This window comes from Suricata suricatta, chromosome 6 (genome assembly GCF_006229205.1).
Source record: "Suricata suricatta isolate VVHF042 chromosome 6, meerkat_22Aug2017_6uvM2_HiC, whole genome shotgun sequence".
NCBI classification, from domain to species: Eukaryota; Metazoa; Chordata; class Mammalia; order Carnivora; family Herpestidae; genus Suricata; species Suricata suricatta.
The window spans coordinates 8468746-8488037 of NC_043705.1; the positions used below are offsets into that span (position 1 = coordinate 8468746).

Consider the following 19292-nt stretch of genomic DNA (forward strand, 5'->3'; position numbering starts at 1 on the left):
CAGCCACACTTCAGATATAAATATGTGTCGACACCAGCAGATCCAGCCATCTGTGGCAGAAGGAGCAATGTTATGAAGGAAGACTCAGAGAGAAGAATCCCCTGGCCAACTGTCCACAATGCTCCAGAAGCTTCTCTCACTCAAGACACCCCTGAAATAAAAAGCAGGAAAAAGAAGGAAGCAAACCATGATGGTTGAGAATTTTCCTCAATGTGACTGTGCTTTGAACCACACAGAGCCGGAAATCATATATAAATGCAAACAGGCAAGAGAAAGATCAGACTGAATGTGCTAAAATCTGAAAAAGAAGTTATTTATTCTTGGAAGATTTATATCTTCAAAGCAAAGGCAAGTTCCGTTATATAAAATTCATCAGTATTTTAGATTTCTGCATGTCTATTTATTAGGGTTTAAATTTCTGATCCACTTAAACTTCTGTTAGAGTTCAGTTTTCAAAATGATTTCTCCTACCTCATGAGAAAGAAGGAATTTTTATGTCATTAATAGAAAAGGAAACAAAATGAGGCTTCGGTGATTAAGTGCCTTGCCTAATGTCACAAACGAACCAGTTACAGTGGAACAAATTTTCAAAATAGTTGTCTGACCTTGGAGTCCAATTCAGTTTATTGTCGAACTTTGGAAGCAGCCTAGAACTTAGTATTTGAAGCCTAGCCAAGGCAGTTCATCATTTTGAGTCAGCTATATTTTATCATCTAGATGGTTACAGGCATATTCATGAGACGTAACACTCACTTCGTCAGAGAACAACTTTAAAACCCACCCAACATACTGGAGAGGTCTGGGCGTTTCCAGCATCAAAGTTTTCTATGCATCAGAATTACCTAGAAATACTCAGTAACACCAGCAACCAGAACCTGAATCATCCCAGAGTTCAGATATAGTGAATCAGACGTATAATGCTGGCGTATGTATTTTTAACATTTATTGGAGATGTTCTCATGCAAAGCCAAGTTTGAAAACTCCTCCTCCTACTTCGTTTTGCCTGTATAGTTCTCCACTCTGGTATCACACTGTGTTGTTCTCTTCTTTGATCCAGGGAAACTTCTTTCTTTTGCTACACCTTCCCTCGACTCCCATAATCCTGTCTCAGTTCATCACCGGATTTGATTTATTAACCCCTCAGTGAGTCTTCTTCTTTGGCACCATATTACTTGTGACTATGCTCAGCTCCTCTAACTCCTCAATTGGTTTGTATTAATTCAGGTGCTTGGATCGGCTTAGCATCCCACCTTAGAGGCATCGTGCTTTCTTCCTCACTTTTAGGGGCAAAAAGTACTCTCATGGACTAAAATACAGTCACTTGTGTCATGAACATTTGACCTCTGGTGGGCTTTGATTCTCAAACTCAGTATAATTCCAATGTAGATTTTCTACACTGTTAAATAATTTGATGTTAATCCACATTCCCAAATGTTCTTCTTTTTAATATATGGGGGAATAGGAACAGAATAGCATTGCCGTAAGTAACACACTTCCTCTTTGAATCTTAAGTGTAGATAAGTCCCTGTAAAACCATGAAAATGGCCTCTTGAAAATGATGTCAATCTTCAAGTTGTGGTTCTTTTTGGTCTCTTCCATTTTGATAGTTCTGGAGAATTTCTTATTGGAATCTGTATCAATGCTCTATTCCCAACATTCAAAAGAATGATCAAGTTAAAAACAATTCCATCATCGACCAACAACTATTTGATCGTAACTTTATGACAGCTACATAACCTACAAGCCATTTCAGAAAGGAATGGCAGAAGGCAGAGATATGGGCCCAGTTTTCCAAACACACATCATTTCTGACAGCTTAATCTATGAACCTTCCATACAAGGTATGTTTCTCTTATTCCTATTTGCAATCAACATAGTCCCTCTATTTGTGTGTGATGAAGGGAATGCTAGGCTATGCTTATAAATGAATCCCAGAGTAAACCAGAAACCTTTGTGTATCCCTGCTAGAAAGAGAGCACAAGTCAAGGAATATCAGCTCTGCTGTGGACACTGGAAAAAGCATATCAATACACTCACAACAGTAATTTCATACCTGGTGTCAAGTTTAACCTCATGATATCTCTAAGAAAGTACCTCCAAAGTGCATTTGAATAGTTCTTCAGAAAGATTCCCTTAAATGATAAGAGATAAAGTAAAGAATAGACTCAGAATATGTACCAAACAGCCAGATTCTTCATGTATTGATCCATGTCTCAGGTCTATTAAAATAATAGTTCTACCTCAACTAAATAAAATGTATTGAACAGATCCACATGTGCCCTTAGTTCAGACTAGATTCAAAGACTGAAAATAAAAGGAACTCCGTAGATGCAGAGATCACTATCATGATCTTATCATAAGAAGCAGAGAAGGTAATTTAACAGACCTGCTTCCCCCTGAGAAGCCAGAAACATATACTAAATTGAAGAGCACAGCATTGGAAAATATTTTCAGATTAGATACATTTCTTTAAAGGTGACTCTTCCAAAGAAGTAAATTTAATGTTGTTCCCAAAGAGCTGACATTTAAAGGTGCTGCCTGGACAAGTGGTCTGACTCGCAGCAGTAGATATGGTCAGAAGTATAGGAACAAACCATCAGGAAGAGTCAGTGATTTCAGGAAGGATGATGTCAGAGTATCACAGAATTCTTGTCAGCGCACAATGGTTCTGAAAGACTACCATTTACCAATGGAGTGGGTTAAGCTTCAAGGAAGCTCTGTGACCCACAACCTTAGGCTTATCATTTGTGAACATACCATTTCCTACCTCCTCTTCACCAGAAATGGAAAAATCTTGTATCTCAAAAAGTTAAAAGTCCAGTATTATGTGAAATCTGAAACTGTCCCAGATACAATTTAGTAATGCTCCTATTATAATTGTACTACTTCAAAGGCAATTCAGGGTCAGTTCAAGTCCTTCATAATTTTATCCAAGTGATCCAGTCTTCACCCTGTACCTTGTGGTGTGGTAAGAATGTATAAATACATATCTAGCTTGTCTGCCATAAAGAGAACCCAGTGGTTTCTAAAAGGATGGTCGTGAATCATGAGGCCACTTGATTACAAAGTGTTTATGACTTCCTATTTTATATTTAACAAAATATTTTGAGGTTGGAGTAACTCAAAAGACATAAGATAGCCTCTGGGTCTAATTTGTTGATTCATGTTACCTTGTGTCAAAACACTTGGGAGTGTCTTCAAAATAAGTTTTATCCAGTGGAGTCTTTATGGATAGTAGAGAGAAGATGCAAAGACTTCTCATTCTGGTGTCAAGATCTGCCTGTGGTTCTATAGTTTCAATGCTCCACTTCTTGTCTGAATTTCATGATAATATCAGCAACAAGGAATCCTGAGTGAGACAGTATAATGTGAAACAATGCCTCCCGGTGAGATAGAGTTGACCATTTTTTCGCTTTGGAGTTCCTGGTTGTTATCTGTTAATGGCACATGGTTAATGGTTTGCCTGCACATAGAAGGCAAAGAAGAAAGCAAAACCACAAAGAAATAAACATTTATGAAGACAAATGTCCTTGTATTCGAATATTGAAAATATGACTTACACCTCTGAAAATTAAAGAACAAAAGAAGTCCAGGCACTTCCAAGGCTACTGTCAACACTACCAGGGAGCAGAATTAAATGGGACACGGGGTGGGGAGCATGAGGGAGGAGACAGAATGTATCAAAGGATATCGCTTCCAACTGATTTTCTACATACAAGTAAAAATTTATGATGTAGAATATCAGTCCACAAAGTCAAAGGTTTAAATAAACCCAACTTTTGAAAGTGCTATTAATTCTTGATTTATGTTAATTCTTCATTTATGTTCTAAGGCTTCTATTACACTAACTAGCAGAGATGAATCCACTGTGAGTCTCCTGTCTCATTTTCTCTGGGCTTCTGTCAAATCTGAGATGCCCGCCACAGGGTGGGATGGGGAGCAGACACTGGATCTCCTTTCCTCCTTTATTTATTTATTTATTTGTTTCAGGGCTGTCTATGGAAGTACTAAAGATACTCCTCATGTCTGTTCATAGAGCACCTTCAAGCCCTGTTACTCTCTGCTATTTATCAAAGCAGAGCATTCTTTCCTCTCATACCATTCCCAAACCAGGAATTTCACTTACTTTCTATAAAGTCTACTCAGCTGATTCAAAAATATATGGCTGGCGCCTTCCTAAGGTTTTGCTGCCTCCCTAAGAACAACATGGAATGTAGGCTTGGTGCAGCATTCAAGAATGAATACAGAAGACGGAGTCTGGGGCCAGTCTTGAAAGACAGTGAGAATTAGCCAAAGGAGGAGCAGACATGAAGAGCAGAAGGTTTCTTAAGCTGATTAGCATGAGAAAAGGTACATGGGAGTAATGTAGGTTGGCATGTCTCGGAAATGAAGCTCAAGGATGAAGCATGAAGCCTTAAAAGACATCTAAGGCGTTTATACTTGGTTAGCATCAGGGTACCTCAGGAATGGTGCACACCGTGGGAAAAAGGGAAGGCAAATCCAGAGGAATGGATTCCGTTGTCCTGTAGAGCAACAGTGTAACCTACACAAATTTCAACTCTGTATTGAAAAGAAAGATTTTCATCAAGTGTCTTCTTGCTTCTGCGGGTCAACAATCATACTCATCATCCATTCTTAGAGTTGTCTTGCTACTAGATCTTAATCATGGTCTATAATAACCTCGATAGTCCCTAAGAAGACTCCAGTATACATTTCTTTACTAAATAAAAGCTGATGTGAACATATGAATATACAGATTTTCTTTCTCCTTTTAAGTAAAAAATTCCATTTATAACACCATCACAATATATGAAGTAAAAAAGTAATTGGAACATATAGAAATATAAAAGTGAGCACTTAGCATCTGACTGATATGAGAAAATGAATGTTAAAGAAAATTATGACATCATGAAATAAGAATTATGGATTATTTTTGTTATAACACGTTTCAAAAGTATGGATGAGTGAATCAAATAGAAGACTTATTTATTCACCATGCACGTTTGACAACAAATGTAACTTTTGTCAACAAATGATTTCTTCATCACTACATTTTTTTGAAGAACTACATCTTCCAGATATACCTGAACCCCCATTTCTAGAAGTACTTCCTCAAGTTCATGTGTATCTTTCTAGTTCACATTTTTCTGCCAATGTGTGTATCTAATACGCAGATAGAGCATTCTGCTACTTACATATATACTATCATATTGTAGTTTACCTTTTGCACTAAAAATTATTTTGAAATTATTCCGTTTGTTTAGTCATTATCTAAATAACTTATAATTTATTGATCCACTCCTCTGTTGATAGGTGGTTTCTAATTTTTTACCTGTGCACATGTTGCTGCAAGACATCCATCCATGGTTTTTTTCTGTCTGTTTTCAGGAGATACTCCTAGGTCTACATCAAAAACAGGAATTGGTAATACATTGCTGGTACTTGGTCAGTTTAACCAAAAAATTACCAAATGGCTCTTGAGAATTATTACAAAATTCACACTCGCTTGGATAGAATATGAGGCTTACTACTTCTTTGTTCTCAACAGTGTTGGTAATGGCAGTCTTATTTTTTGCCAATCTCATGAGTCACAATACATCTCACTAGGATTTCAATACACATTTCCTTCATTATTAGTGAGAGTGAGCACCAGTACATATATGAATTAGTGATCTTTTCATCTGTGAATTGTCTGTTCATACCTTTCACTTCTATTTCAGTGAATTGTTTCTACCTTTTTTGTTTGTGTATTCCTTATCGATTTTGGATTCTATCTCTTTGTCAAGTTGTAGGTTCTGTAAGTATTTGCTCCAGCCCGTGGCTTTATTTTTCATGAAAACTTGTGATGAATAATTTTCTTATCTTTTATACTTTGGTAACTTAAGAATCCTTTACTGACCCAGTATCATTTTAAAAAGTCTTTTTCCATAAAAAGTTTACAGTTATGTTTTTCAAATTCTTACCTTTACTTCTTTTTGATTAAATTTTTGTGCATGTCAGGTAGAGGTCAAATTTTATTGTTTCCAAATGAATAATTAATTGCCCCAGTGCCTTTCAGTTTGTCCTTTTAGACTTTTTAGAATAATCAGTCCTTTTGCCATTGTTTTCTGAAGGCATACTTGCTATGTGTCAAGCCCTCACTTGCTTCTCTCTGGGTCCTGTTGTTTGATCAATACATTGTTCTCTGGGAGCTAATGATGCAGATGATGATTTCTCTAAGTTATAAGAAGGTGGTTTTAAAAAGTGATTTAGCCCAGGGCGCCTAGGTGGCTCAGTTAGTTAGGCATCAGACTTCCACTCAGGTCTTAACCTTGCGATTCATGGGTTCGAGTCCCATTATCAGTGAGGAGCCTGCTGGGAATTCTCTTTCTCTGCCCAAACCACTCCCCCTCGTGCTCTCTCTTGCGCACGTTCTTGGTCTGTCTGTCTGTCTGTCTGTCTGTCTGTCTCTCTCTCTCTCTCTCTCTCTCTCTCTCTCCTCTCAAAATAAATAATAAACTTTAAAAACAATAAAAATAAAAACTGATTTAGCTCAAACTCCTTACAACAGAATTCAGTTGCCACAGGAGTGAATAGTCACTGAATTTTCTTTAGTCTCAGCACCCAGGAGAGGGACAAGTGTGGGCTTCAGACTTGAAGAGCTGGCTCATCTCAGCTGGCCAGGGGCCATCAACATGTGCTTAACTATCCTCGGCTCCCATGTCTTTATAAAAAGGAGAACAAAAGCAACCCCCCCACCTGCTTACAATCAATTATTCTGCTGATGTCCTCCTTTCACAATCTTTGTCATAAGCCATAATAATTTTCCTGACTTGTTTACTCATTTATCTGTCCATATAAACAAGAATATAGAACAACTGTCCATTTACTATTAGGTTCCTAGGACCCTACAATAATGCCCAATATGATATATAGATCATAAGTATATGGCAAATGGTGAATGAATGAATAAAGTACTCGAATTAAAGGAAGAAGTTTAAAAAAAAAAAAACCTCTGATTTCAAGGGAGGGAGAAAGGGAAAAAGAGAGTGAGGGAGGAGCAAAAAGGGAAGGAGACAGAGAATCCCAAGCAGACTCCCCACTGTCAGCACAGAGACCAACATGGGACTCAGTCTCATGAACCACAAGATCATGACCTGAGCTAAAATCAAGAGTTGCCTGCTAACCAACTGAGCCACCGAGGAGCCCCTGAAATGAGAATCCAACTAAAAGATCCGTAGATATGGAAAGATACAAAGTGAAGTTTGTCATTTTGCCCACTAAAATACCTCCTGTTTTGCTGTTGAACAAGAAAAACATTAAGAGTGCACTTAAAATTTTTCTTTGTAGCACACAAATTAGGTGAGAGGTTGCAATTTTATATTCCTCCAGGAGCAGGTTACATACACAACACTAAAACCTGGTTGACCTGCCGTGTTAGAGAAATCAGCCTCCACTGGTGGATATCCGCTACTTCCCACTTCCTGAGAGGATGTGGTCTGAGTACTGTGACAGCGCTATCAAAATAAAGGGATGATTGCAGTTTTCTTATTATCGTAACACTTTAATTATCACAGTAAAATAACACTGATTTTAAATATCAAATTAAATTAGCCTAGTAGGGCAGAATTTTGTGCAACCAAAAATTTATTTGCAAGCCTAAGTCTCCCTAAGGCTGATATTCACAAAAACCCCTATGTTGGTTCAAAACTTGGCTCTTTTTTTGTTTTTAACATTCTTTTCATCTTTGAGAGAGAAAGAGACCATGTGTGAGTGAGCAACGGGCAGAGCGTGAGGGAGCCACAGAATCCAAAACAGGCTCCAGGCTCTGAGCTGTCAGCACAGAACTCGATGCAGAGTTCAAACCCACAAACTGTGAGATCATAACCTGAGCCAAAGACTCATGCTCGATCGACCAAGCCACCCAGGGGCCCCCAAAAGTTAGCTCTTTATTCAATGCAACATCAAACTAAACTTTGTGTTTAACATTAGGAACACTATTATATTTCATCCAAGTAAGTGGATGAAGATTACATGCCAATCTGTCACCTGATTCTTAACCATTTGTCAATATCATTAGCATTTGCATTTTTGCTGACTATATAAGTCCAACCACTTTTTTTTTTAATTTAGAGAGCGAGCATAAGTGGGGAAGAAGGCAGTGGGGAGGAGGGGGAGGGAAGAAGAGAGATCCCTAAGCAGTCTCCATACTAAGCAAGGAGACTGACATGGGGCTTCCTCCCATGATTCTGAGATCATGACCTGAGCCGAAACCAAGAGTTGGACACTCAACCAACTGAACCACCCAATTGCCCCAAGTCCAGGCACTGGCCAGTTGAAACTGGCCTTTCTGGGTTCTCCCTGTATCATCAGTGTAGTGGTCACATGATCAAAATCGTTTGCTTACACTGAAACAATAGACTGCCACAAGTTCAAGTTTGAAAAGAAATTAATAAAGACCTACTGATAGAGACAAAGAAACTTTGAAACTTTAATTTGGTTATGTGTTGTTAAGGATTTTGATTCTAGCAATATTTTGAAGAAACTTATGATATTAATAAAAGGTCAATTCTTGTAAAACCCATCTAACACATCTATAATACATGTAACCAATCAAATGCCACTAGAGGGCAATGAAAAAGACTTAAGCAGAAAATATCATCAGACTAAAGTTCTCATCTCTATACATGAAAATGTTTTCAAAACCAGGCCTATTGAAATAAAAATTTTATGAAATATATCAATTTCCTTGTTTCTGGAAATGAAGTGACTAAAAATAAAAAACGAATTTTAAATGTTATCCCAAAACAGTAAGGTTAGAGCAAATCCCCAATGAATAATCCAAGGAAGAACTTTCTGGAATCAATTTTATTGTGTTCAAACTTGATCAATATAATCAGTATGTTGACTGTCAAGCCAGCTTATTTCTTGTCAGCTTCTACCTTGCCAATGTAAAACTTTCTCACAAATTTCTTTCCTGACTTCTTTACATTTTTGTCAAACTTAGTATTAATTCTCCCAAAGAACTCCCAACACTCAACCCATACAAGGTATGTTCTAGAATCTTGAAAAGTAGTGTGCCAATGAACTGATTTGTAGCGGGGATGGGAAGAGAAGGGGGAAAAATACTTTGTATGCTACCATTAGATATAGGACTTTGTATCAAGTGGGGAATAAAACTCCCCTCATGGCTACTTTTCCTCTCCACCCTCTTATGAAGGCTCTGGTAAGGACTAGAACCCTACTCTCCTGACCACATTTCACGTTCTTTCCACTATACCAGAAAGCATTTGTATCTCTGACTGAAGAGGTCACTTCGTTTTTTATTAAGGTATTTAAGGTGTTCAAAGTCAGAAGGCAGTTGGGAATATAAGTCAAAGATGTTTAGATTATAGAAGTGGGGCTTTGAGGAGGCGCTTGAGTGGCTCAGTCAGTTGAGGGTCTGACTCTTGGTTTCAACTCAGATCATGATCACATGGTCCTGAGATGGATCCTTGCAATGGGGTCTGTGCTAACAGTGCAAAGCCTGCTTGAAATTCTCTCTCCTGCCCCTCCCCACTCATGCTTTTCCTTTCTCTCTCTCTAAAAATACCCACTCTATGAAAATACTTTAAGTATTTCCAAAATTAGCCAAAGATGAATGACTGACACTTGTGGACTCTAACATTTGTTCTCTTTAGAAATCAACAGGTTTTTTTAGTTTTCATCTTCAGAGAGGTATTCAGAGATAAAGTCACATGTATGCCTTCAGTTGGCTGAGGTCATTAATTCATAAAGTGATTTCATATTTATTAAATCATTTTGGTTTTCCAACAACTTTAAGAACTGGTATGGATTACACACTGCAGAGCTCACACAGCCTCCCTGAACTCAGCAAGGACAACAATAACAACACCACCTTGATTTGCAGGAGGCGTCACTCACCAGGATGTACAAACTCCCACTCTGCCCAATTCCAAGTTACCATAACCATGGGGTCATCAAATGTGGAGTTGGAGATGTTGTGCACAATATCTATGTCTTCAGATCGAGCTCCAGTAATGACAGCCTTACAAACAGGAAGATCCGAGAACCTAAGTGTCTTGTGCAAAGTCACACAACTAGCAACAGGTCAGGGCTCAGAGCCACATTTTCTGGATTCAAGTTCAGGGGCTGTTCCCTTAGAGTAAACCTACCTCAGGTGTCTTAATCCTCTCACTACCATACAGTGTGTAAACTAAAATATTAAACTGAGGGTCCATCTTCTTCCAAAGCTAACAGATAGCAGGGCTTTGCCCCCGTCTGTCTAGTCTCAGCATCAACTTTCTACCGTGGCCCTATGGCAAGATTTTAATTTTCTTTAAAAAATTTAAATTTTACTATGATTTTAAAGGTTATTTTAGAATGACCTGGAAAGTGAACAAGTGAGTAAGATACAGTTTCTGACACATGCCTCCCTTATTACTAACACTTTCTTATTGTTCAATCCTGAAGACCGCTAGCTCCCTCTCAATGCTCAGGACTGTCTGACCAGTTGTCCTCCTCTGCTTATCTCTTATTGATTAGCTGCTCCCTCTCATCTCATCTCAGGGGCTTTCTATTTCCTCTTAATCAGAATTATCTCAACTAACCTCAGATTAGTCTTAGCCTTTGAAAAACTTTAGTGTTATCCAAGGTCTTGCTTTTGCTTAACTTAAACAAAGGGAAGAAAGTGCCAAAAAAAAAAAAAAAAAGAGAGAGAGAGAGAGAGAGAGAGAAAAGAAAAGAAAAAATATATATACCTCAGACAAGTTCTGTCCTGCAGAAGCATGAGAAGTTTCATGACTTATTTTCCCCTAGAGACTCCATGAAGTAAAACATCTGTGGTGGGAGACATGTGCAAACTGTTTGGGAAACTTCTATTCTGAAAAAGGATACTAACAAGCAAGGACATGACTTACCAAATGAGAAAAAAGAGTGTAAAGGAACATGCATTAAAAGATGGTGGCACCAGCCAGTACATAGACAGATCAATAAAAATGAATGCATTGGGAGTGGTGCCTGGGTGACTCAGGCAGTTAAGCATCTGCCTCTTGACTCTGACTAAGGTCATGATCTCATGGTTTATGAGTTGGAGCCTTGCATAGGGTCCTGTGCTGATAGCACAGAGCCTGCTTGGGTTTCTCTCTCTCCCTCCCTCTCTTTCTACCCATCTCCTGCTTTCTCTCAAAATAAATAAACTTAAAATAATAATAATAAAAACAACATATTGAGTTTGCCAAAGTACACACAACTGAAATGCTTCTCAAAAATGTCTCCATGGGCAAATACTCATCATCAAAAACGGAAGCTTATTTGTGTCCACCTCTTAGATACTTATCAATTTTTGCATATTAAAGACTCCCAAAGTACCGTTCTATAGATATCTGTCTAAACTTACATAATCTTAAGTTTCCCAGACTTGTGTGACCATAAAATTATTCCCAAGAGAATTCCTAAAATTACCTTCCCAAGAACATTAGAACATGCTGAAATAGAGAATCAGCAAATGGATCCTGGTATATATGGAAATACAGAATGTTGGAAAAAAATTGTGAGAATTGGTCGGTTAGAGATGGTAGGAAGAAAACTGATACTAGAAAAACTGATATTTTTAGACGTTAAGTAAAAAGGTAATTATCTACCTTATTTCTTATACTGAAATGAATTACAGAGAAATAAAAATGTAAACATGAAAGAAATAAAACAAAACATTAATGTATTTAAACTATGAGGAAGGGAAATGCTTTCTAGAGCTAAAACTGAAGGAAGTCACCAAAGAAAACTATAAACAATGCCAGATAAAAATGTCAACTTCTGTAGAGACAACAAACATTAGTTAATGAAAATTAAATAAAAATGAAAAGTGGCTGGAAACAGGGACAGCTAGGTGTCTCTATTGGTTAAGCATCCAACTCTTGGTTTCGGCTCAGGTCATGATCTCAAGATTCGTGAGTTCAAACCCCCCCATCAGGCTCTACATTGACAATATGGAGCCTGCTTGCAATTCTCTCTCTCTCCTTCTCTGCTTCTGTCTCTCTCTCCCCCTCTCTGTCTCAAAATAAATAAATAAGCTTTTAAAAAGTGGATGAAAATAATAAATTTTTAAAAAGAAAACACTAAATCTAAAATGTGACTGAAATTATTTGCGATACATATAAGGACTCTCACCTACAAAATAAAAAAATGCACATACATGTGTGCTCACACATACACAAATAGTCACTGTAATTTTAACAGAGAATCCATAAAAGAAGAAACGTTAAAGGCATTTAAATTTCAAAATCATATTCAACTTAACTGCTAATGAAGTAAGCACAAACTCAAACAATAACAAAATATTGTTTTTCACCTTTCAGATCAGCAAAAATTGAAAAAAAAAATTAACAACTCCCAAGGTTGATGAGAGAACAGAGGAATGGAAATTCTTATTCACACTTGGTAAGCAGTAACTTTCTGAGAGCCAATTCTTCAATGCCTATCAAAAGTTAAGCATGAGTACCTTTTGACTGAATTCCATATCTAAAAGTGCACTTCAAAGAAAATATGCAAAGATGCATACAGAAGTCAATAAAGCATGTTGGTCAAATGGTGAATGTTCGAGGGTGATGGCGTGAAATTTTACTGTTTGTATGTGTTTGATTATGACTAACATTTATGAAGTACCTGTGAGTACAGCTATAATCAAGACAGGCAAGGCACTTAACTCATGGAACCCATATTGTTGCAGAAAATAACAAAATGTGTAAGAAAAACGATCAGGAATAATAGTGATCTGCAAGTAACAGGGTTCCTACTTTACATTGTACGGTTGGGAAGAGCGTCCCTGAATATCACTCAAGCCTTAGCTTGATAACAAGTATTACTCAGACAAGAAAGTAATGAAAAGAGTTTTTATTTTATCCCAAGTGCGATCGAAATTCACTGCAGAATTATTTTATACTGTAATTTTCATTCTAGAAGCATCACTGTAACTGTTGGGTTGACAGTGGACAGTGTAGGGGCAGTAATGCAATCATGAGACCTATACAAAGCCTCCTGCTATAGACCAAGTAAAATACAATGAAAACTTGGACTAGGGCTTCAATACAAAATATAGAGAAAAGTGAGGGCATTTGGAATATACTGTAGGGGCAAAACTGATAGTGTTTATTGACTGACTACAAAGAGAAATGTGAAAAGGACAGGAACAAAAAGAGATAGATAATTTTGATTTGATCAACTAGGAGGAAGATTGTGATATTAACCCAGACAGAAAGAAGTCCATTGCAGGACATAGGATATTAGTCGTCAATACCTCTGCTTTGACTAGTTACATTTGAGATGTCTACTTCTATATCCAAGTAAAGATTATTAACCAGCCAAGAACATATATGATGTCAGAATTCCAGGAAAGCTTAGGTCTAGAAAATATATTTTGGAACACATGATTAATATTTAGACCAAGAAACCCGAACGATTACCAAGAAAGCAGGACAAAGAGGACAGACCTCCACTTTGGGCATGCCCAACATCAGAGACAGAACAAGAGTCTGAAACCTAGCTCGGTAGTCTTCCAGCTATACAATTATACACATATTAGCATCTCTGCTTCTCAGTTTTATTATCTGTAAAATGAACATAATCATAATAAAAATCCCCCAGGTCTGTTGAAGGATTAAAGGAAGTAACCATAATTCAAGTACAGAGCTTCATGTCCAACACACAGTAAAGGCTCAACCATTGTTATGTGTTTTACTGCAAAGACATATTGTTTTCCTAAATTATTAAGCAACATAAGTATTTAACAATCAGTGAAAAGAAAGGTATGTGCCAAGTGAGGGAAAGAAAGACATGCAAATACAGATGGTCCCCAACGTACGATGGTTTGACTTATGATTTTTTGACTTTATGATGGTACAAAAGTGATGCATGTTCAGAAGAAACCATACTTCAAGTTTTGCATTTTGATCTTTCCCAAGGCTCTTTGTCTGTGTCTCTTGTTGGGCAAAGGCAGAAAGCTGCATCCTCCAGGCAGCCATGCAATCAGGAGGTCCAACAACCAATACACTTATCACCATTCTGGTTTTCACTTTTGGTAATCAATTACCTGGGGTGTTCAACACTTTATAATAAAATAAGCTTGATGGTACCTTCTGTTGCCCAACCACAGGCTAATGTAAGTCTTCTGAGTACATTTATGATAGGCTAAGCTAAGCTATGCTGTTCAGTAGGTTGGGTGTACTAAATGCATTTCTGACTCATGATCTTTTCAACTGACGCTAGGTTGACTGCCATGTAACCCCACAGTAAATGAATGCAGGTCTGCATAATTGTAAGATTGTGTGAAGGGAATAGTAAGAAAAAGAAATCTACTGGAAAAAATAAAATTGGATGTGTTTGGCTCAAACCAAAGAATTGAAGAAAATTATAAAAGGGTCAATGTAAACACAATTGAGGGGGGAAAAGGACATCAGAATGGAAGTAGGAAGGATCCTGAAGGTTTCTAATCATTGCACAGTAGAGATGCTAGGATTTCTGACAAAGGTCAGCTGTGCCCATAGATTATCTTACCTCCGTGTGACACTGCTCATCACATATGCTGGCCATATAGCTCCCAAATTCATAAAAGAGGCTCATTTTACAATGTCTGCTGAACTCTTCTTTAATTAAAGCATCCCGTTACGACCTCTTAATTTTTAATACTACATAGACTACAGGAAAGAGAGTACTGTTTATTTTAAATAAAAGGGAAAAGAATCTTAATTTCCATTTCTTCATTAGGTCACTAGAGGGGAAAACTAAGCACTTGCAACTAGTTATTTGTTTCCCATATCTATGCAATTTAAGGCCATTAAAAAAAAATTCAGAGCTGGAGTATTCTCAATGGCAGTAATGAGACAGGTGTAATTAACTGCACCTTGAATCCATAGTTCAACAAAAGACTGTGAAGGAGGAGTTGAATTCTCTCACTTCCTTGATTTGTCTGAACCTTTCAGGAAAATGTGGTTTTTCCTCCTGCTATTCAAGGGTAAAATAATATCCCCCACCACCCAGAGTCACATAAGAATTGCAGAAAAGACAATAAAATTCCGTATCTGTGTAGTCACTTCTGTGCAGCTGCTAGAGTCTGCAAACAACAGCTGGGCAATTATGACTATCACCCTTGCGTTCTCCAACAGTCGGAAAATCATTTGTATTGAAGTTAAAGCTTTAATGCTTCTGCTAGGTTTTCATTCTCTCTTCTGCTCATCATCCCTTCCCCCTTGACTTCCCTTGCTTCCCTCTTTCTCCATACACAATTCTATCAAATGCACTCAGCATAATCTTCCCTGAGGGAAAAACAATGCTCAAGTTTATTGCCAGTACCATTATTGTGGCAACTTGGAAAAACTTTCAGCCTGGGTTTTTCTATCAAAAATGGATTCTGGAGGCAGTGAATCCAGGGCTTAATGTGTTTCGAGGAATACTGAGGATTCAATTCTCCCTGTGTATTTTCTAACTCCTTCCATAACTATTTCTTATAAATATTAAAGTGAACGAACATACGGTTGTGAATTGTCTGTAACCAGGGAAATGGCAAACTTCATTAGGAGTTATTTGAAAACTGTATATGAATATCTGTGACTTTATTCATATGGATTTTATATTCCTGTCACTTGAAATGAATTTGCAGTCTATGCCATCCTGCCCTTTGGTCTTGAAACTGTATCCTGTACAGATTAAATGGGATCAACCTCCTTTTTCTGTATCCTCTCCAGTCATTACACTCCATCCAAATCAACTCACAAAGCTTCTGGCTCCAGTTCAGGCATGGAAAGTTTTGTGTTCGGGGCCCACCGAGGGTAGGTGATTGGCTATTAAAGTACAATGGTACCCTCGCTCCCCTCCCGGCATCCCCCATCCATTTCCTGTACCCATATTCCTAGATACCTCTCTGTTTCTACTCTCCAACAACAGAACAAAGGAAGGGGAAGAAGAAGGGAAGGAGAGAAACACAAGCAAAGAGAAAGAAAACAAAAAAGAAGAGAGAAAAGCAACAGGCAAAGCACACATTGCATGGCTTCATGTAAAATCAACAAGGAAATGAAAAAAGAGAGCTAGAGACCTTTACTGGACTACCATGTTTCATTTAATTCTCATTTAATCCTTTGGCCTCTCGTAGTCACACAATTCACAGAATTGCCAGAGAGTTGGTGCCATGTACTAAAGATCATGTGCCTAGAAAGCAGGAAGGGTAAGGACCAGAGCTGAAAGTCACATCTGATAGATTGCAAGTCCCCAACGTTTTTAGTATGTCTTCCTTGGGATGTTCCCATTGCCAATGAAGCTAAGAATTACCTCTCATTCGCACAATCATATAGGCCACACCTTGGCAAGTTTGTGTGACACAGCTATCCACCAAGTGGTGGGGAGTTATATTCATGGGGTGTTACATTGACCAAGGAACATTCCAGAACTCTCTGGCTAGAATCTCACCCGTACCCACCCCTCCAATTCTGCTAAGAGTTCTGGCCACCAAGCAAGGGAACATGTTTGTAACAAACAAGAGTTTGTATCGACTGATTCTCAAGAGTCAGCCATTGGTGGAATCTGAAAGGGGTTAGAAACAGTGAAACATGGAGTCAGAGGAACCACGGGGTGGGAAAATCCTGTAGACACAATAAGAACTCTACCGGCTGAGAAAGCAAATGTCTGATTGTCCCAATGAGGACAGTGAAGGCAGTCAACTGGTTTTAGCCGGGGGAAGGGCCTGAGAAGCCCGCTCCAAAGCCAAGGTAAGTGCCGGTTGTTTTTTTTCCCTAATCCTTCCACCTCGCTCCCAGACTGGATTCATAGAAGTACAGACCACTCCTTGTTGTTTGCAAAACCTAAAGTTTTCACTGAAGTTTTAAACTGAACTAACCTGACATTTTTAAAGGAAACTAGCCCCAGAATAAAAAAAAAAAAAATGCCTCAAACGTTAAGGAAACAGAAAGATTCAGCCTAACATGGGTGAGAATAGAGAATGGAAACATTAAAGCTTGTATTTGTCCCCATGAAACTTCTACTTCTCCAGGACACCGTGTACTACTGTCAAATCCTCAGGAAAAGTCAGTGACGTGGGCACAGCGTTATCACTTTTCAGGTTGGAAAGGTGACATTCAGAGACATAGAAGATTTGGGCAGATTAATGATTAGTATATACCAAAATGTCAAGCATAAAACACACACACACACACACACACACACACACACACACACACACACACACTGAATTGAAGGAATTACACTATTAGGCCAAAAGGCTTAACAATGGGAGGTGGAGTAGGAAATAGGAATTGTAGTCAACCTTTTTCTGCTACTTTCAATTCATCGTTTTCCAAGTTCCTTAACATGATCTTGAAGAACTTCATAATTGTGAAAAACAGGGAGATTTTGAGGGGGAAACTGCTCTGCTACACTACCACACATTTTGTACGTACTACCTAAGAGCTTTATTTATTGATTCAACATGACTCAAAGCAGCCAAAAGTTTTACAACTTAGATGTTTGTAGAACACGTAACTGAATCCACTAAAAAGATTCAAAAAGGCAGCTGGGCGATTTCCAATTGTTTCAGACTTTCTAACTTTCTTTCCACCTCTTAAAAATACAATGCCATTTCTGAACGTTTCCCCGGTGCCAAGTTCTCATTACATGTGTTTATGTCAGTTAGTAATGAAAAGAATGTTCAGAAATAATCTTACTGTATGCAGAGAGTTCTAGAAGAATCCAAAAAAGTGTCAGCTCTATCAGTAGCTTTTTCTAAAGTTACAGAGCACGAAAGCCAGACGTCCAAAATTGCCCACATTACACAGAAGCACAGCCTTCAGTGGGCGTGGAGTGAGCACACATCTCAGACACAGAATTAACCCAGCATCCCCGCACACATGTCACAGCCACACAGTAGAGCCTGCCGGGCCTCTCGTATCTGTCTGGATGCCACCAAACGGCAGTTACAACTCAGAAAGCAACGGGAGGTGCTGAGCTGCTTTTCACGCCACATTCCTTTCCAGGGGCCCTCAGATTCATTCTCCCCCACACTGTATTTTTGGTAATGATCCCTCTGTGTTTAATACCCCTCTGAGGTCAGAAAAGCAAAAGAGTAATAACCGTTTGAGCAATTGTCTTCTTCCAAATTCCCCCATGAAATCCTGCCACCAGACTGGAATGTCTGGCAAAATCATTTTAATTATTGAACGGTCAGAGCATACCTCACGAAGGCACCGGGTCTGGAGGTCCCGGGGCTTTCGGGCAGTGCCAGGGAGGCAAGGACGCCTCCGACAGGCTCCTCCTTCCAGCTGCCTTTCATTTGACTGTGACTTGGTTTCCCTGTGTGAAAATGAGAAAACAAAGAGAAACATCAGCCTAAGAGGAATGCGGAACGATCATCACCGTATTTGCCAGAGCTTTCTTGCAAGATGTGCCATCACAGAATTAATGGACAGCAAAGGGTCTCAAACTCCGAAGTTCTACATAATGGAGATAATAATTATAATATTATTATAATAATTATTATTACATGCTGGGGCCTCCCAGTAATGATCTTTATGAAATGGTAACTACAGATTAAGTTTAAGCACGGACCTAGAAGTGGTTTTATTCCAACAGCAGTTGTCTGAAATATGATTCTTGTGGGAATTTTCTCTCCATGACCCATGCTCCATTTCCCTTAACCTCTATATAGTCTTTGCTCCTTATAGTTTTATGGTTTCATTGATGACAGCATTCTGGGGTGGGGGGTTTTCTTCCCTTCCTCTAAAGAGTTTCTAATTTAATTATGATACTTTTTACCTAATCTTGGTGTTTAAACATAGGAAATACAAATGCTGGCCACAGAAATTTATGGTGCTGTGTTTAAAATGACCCAACCTCACTGGGATCTGGGGTACTCATTTTACTAGCGGATAACACATCGTATATTTTGTCTTCCCTTTCTTTTCAGATCTAGCTCTTGCTGCATTTTCAAGTTGAAAAGGCATTCCAGACAACAAAATCAGACAACAGCTCTGATTGAGATGAAGATAAAGGAAAGATTTGGGGAAAGAGAACAGAGAGGGAGCCCACAGTTTGTGAGTAGAGAAAATAAGAGCTTTGAGGAATCTTTATTCTGTAAGAATCGCCACAAAGGCTCCTTCACCCCTCCTATGACTAAGGGTGAGAAGAAAATGAAGCACATTTTTATATACTGGAATCTAGAGGCCAAATGTGAAGCAGCTCGCAAGATGAAAAGTTGGTAGTAAAATTGGCACGCCAGGGTATGCTAAATGGGTAAGCGGATTTTTTAGACGCTACAGGTACCACTGCTCATCAAA

General features: G+C 38.5%; 1 long non-coding RNA gene across 1 annotated transcript in view; it reads right to left on the reverse strand.

The window, feature by feature from the left end:
• Positions 1 to 5334: 5334 nt before the first annotated feature.
• Positions 5335 to 19292, reverse strand: part of LOC115294064 — a 263626-nt gene continuing 249668 nt past the window's right edge. Inside the window, exons 2-3 of the long non-coding RNA XR_003909714.1 lie at positions 18192 to 18309; positions 5335 to 5403 (exon numbers count right to left, since the gene is read on the reverse strand). This is a non-coding gene — a long non-coding RNA (uncharacterized LOC115294064). The remainder of the gene's footprint in view (positions 5404 to 18191; positions 18310 to 19292) is intronic.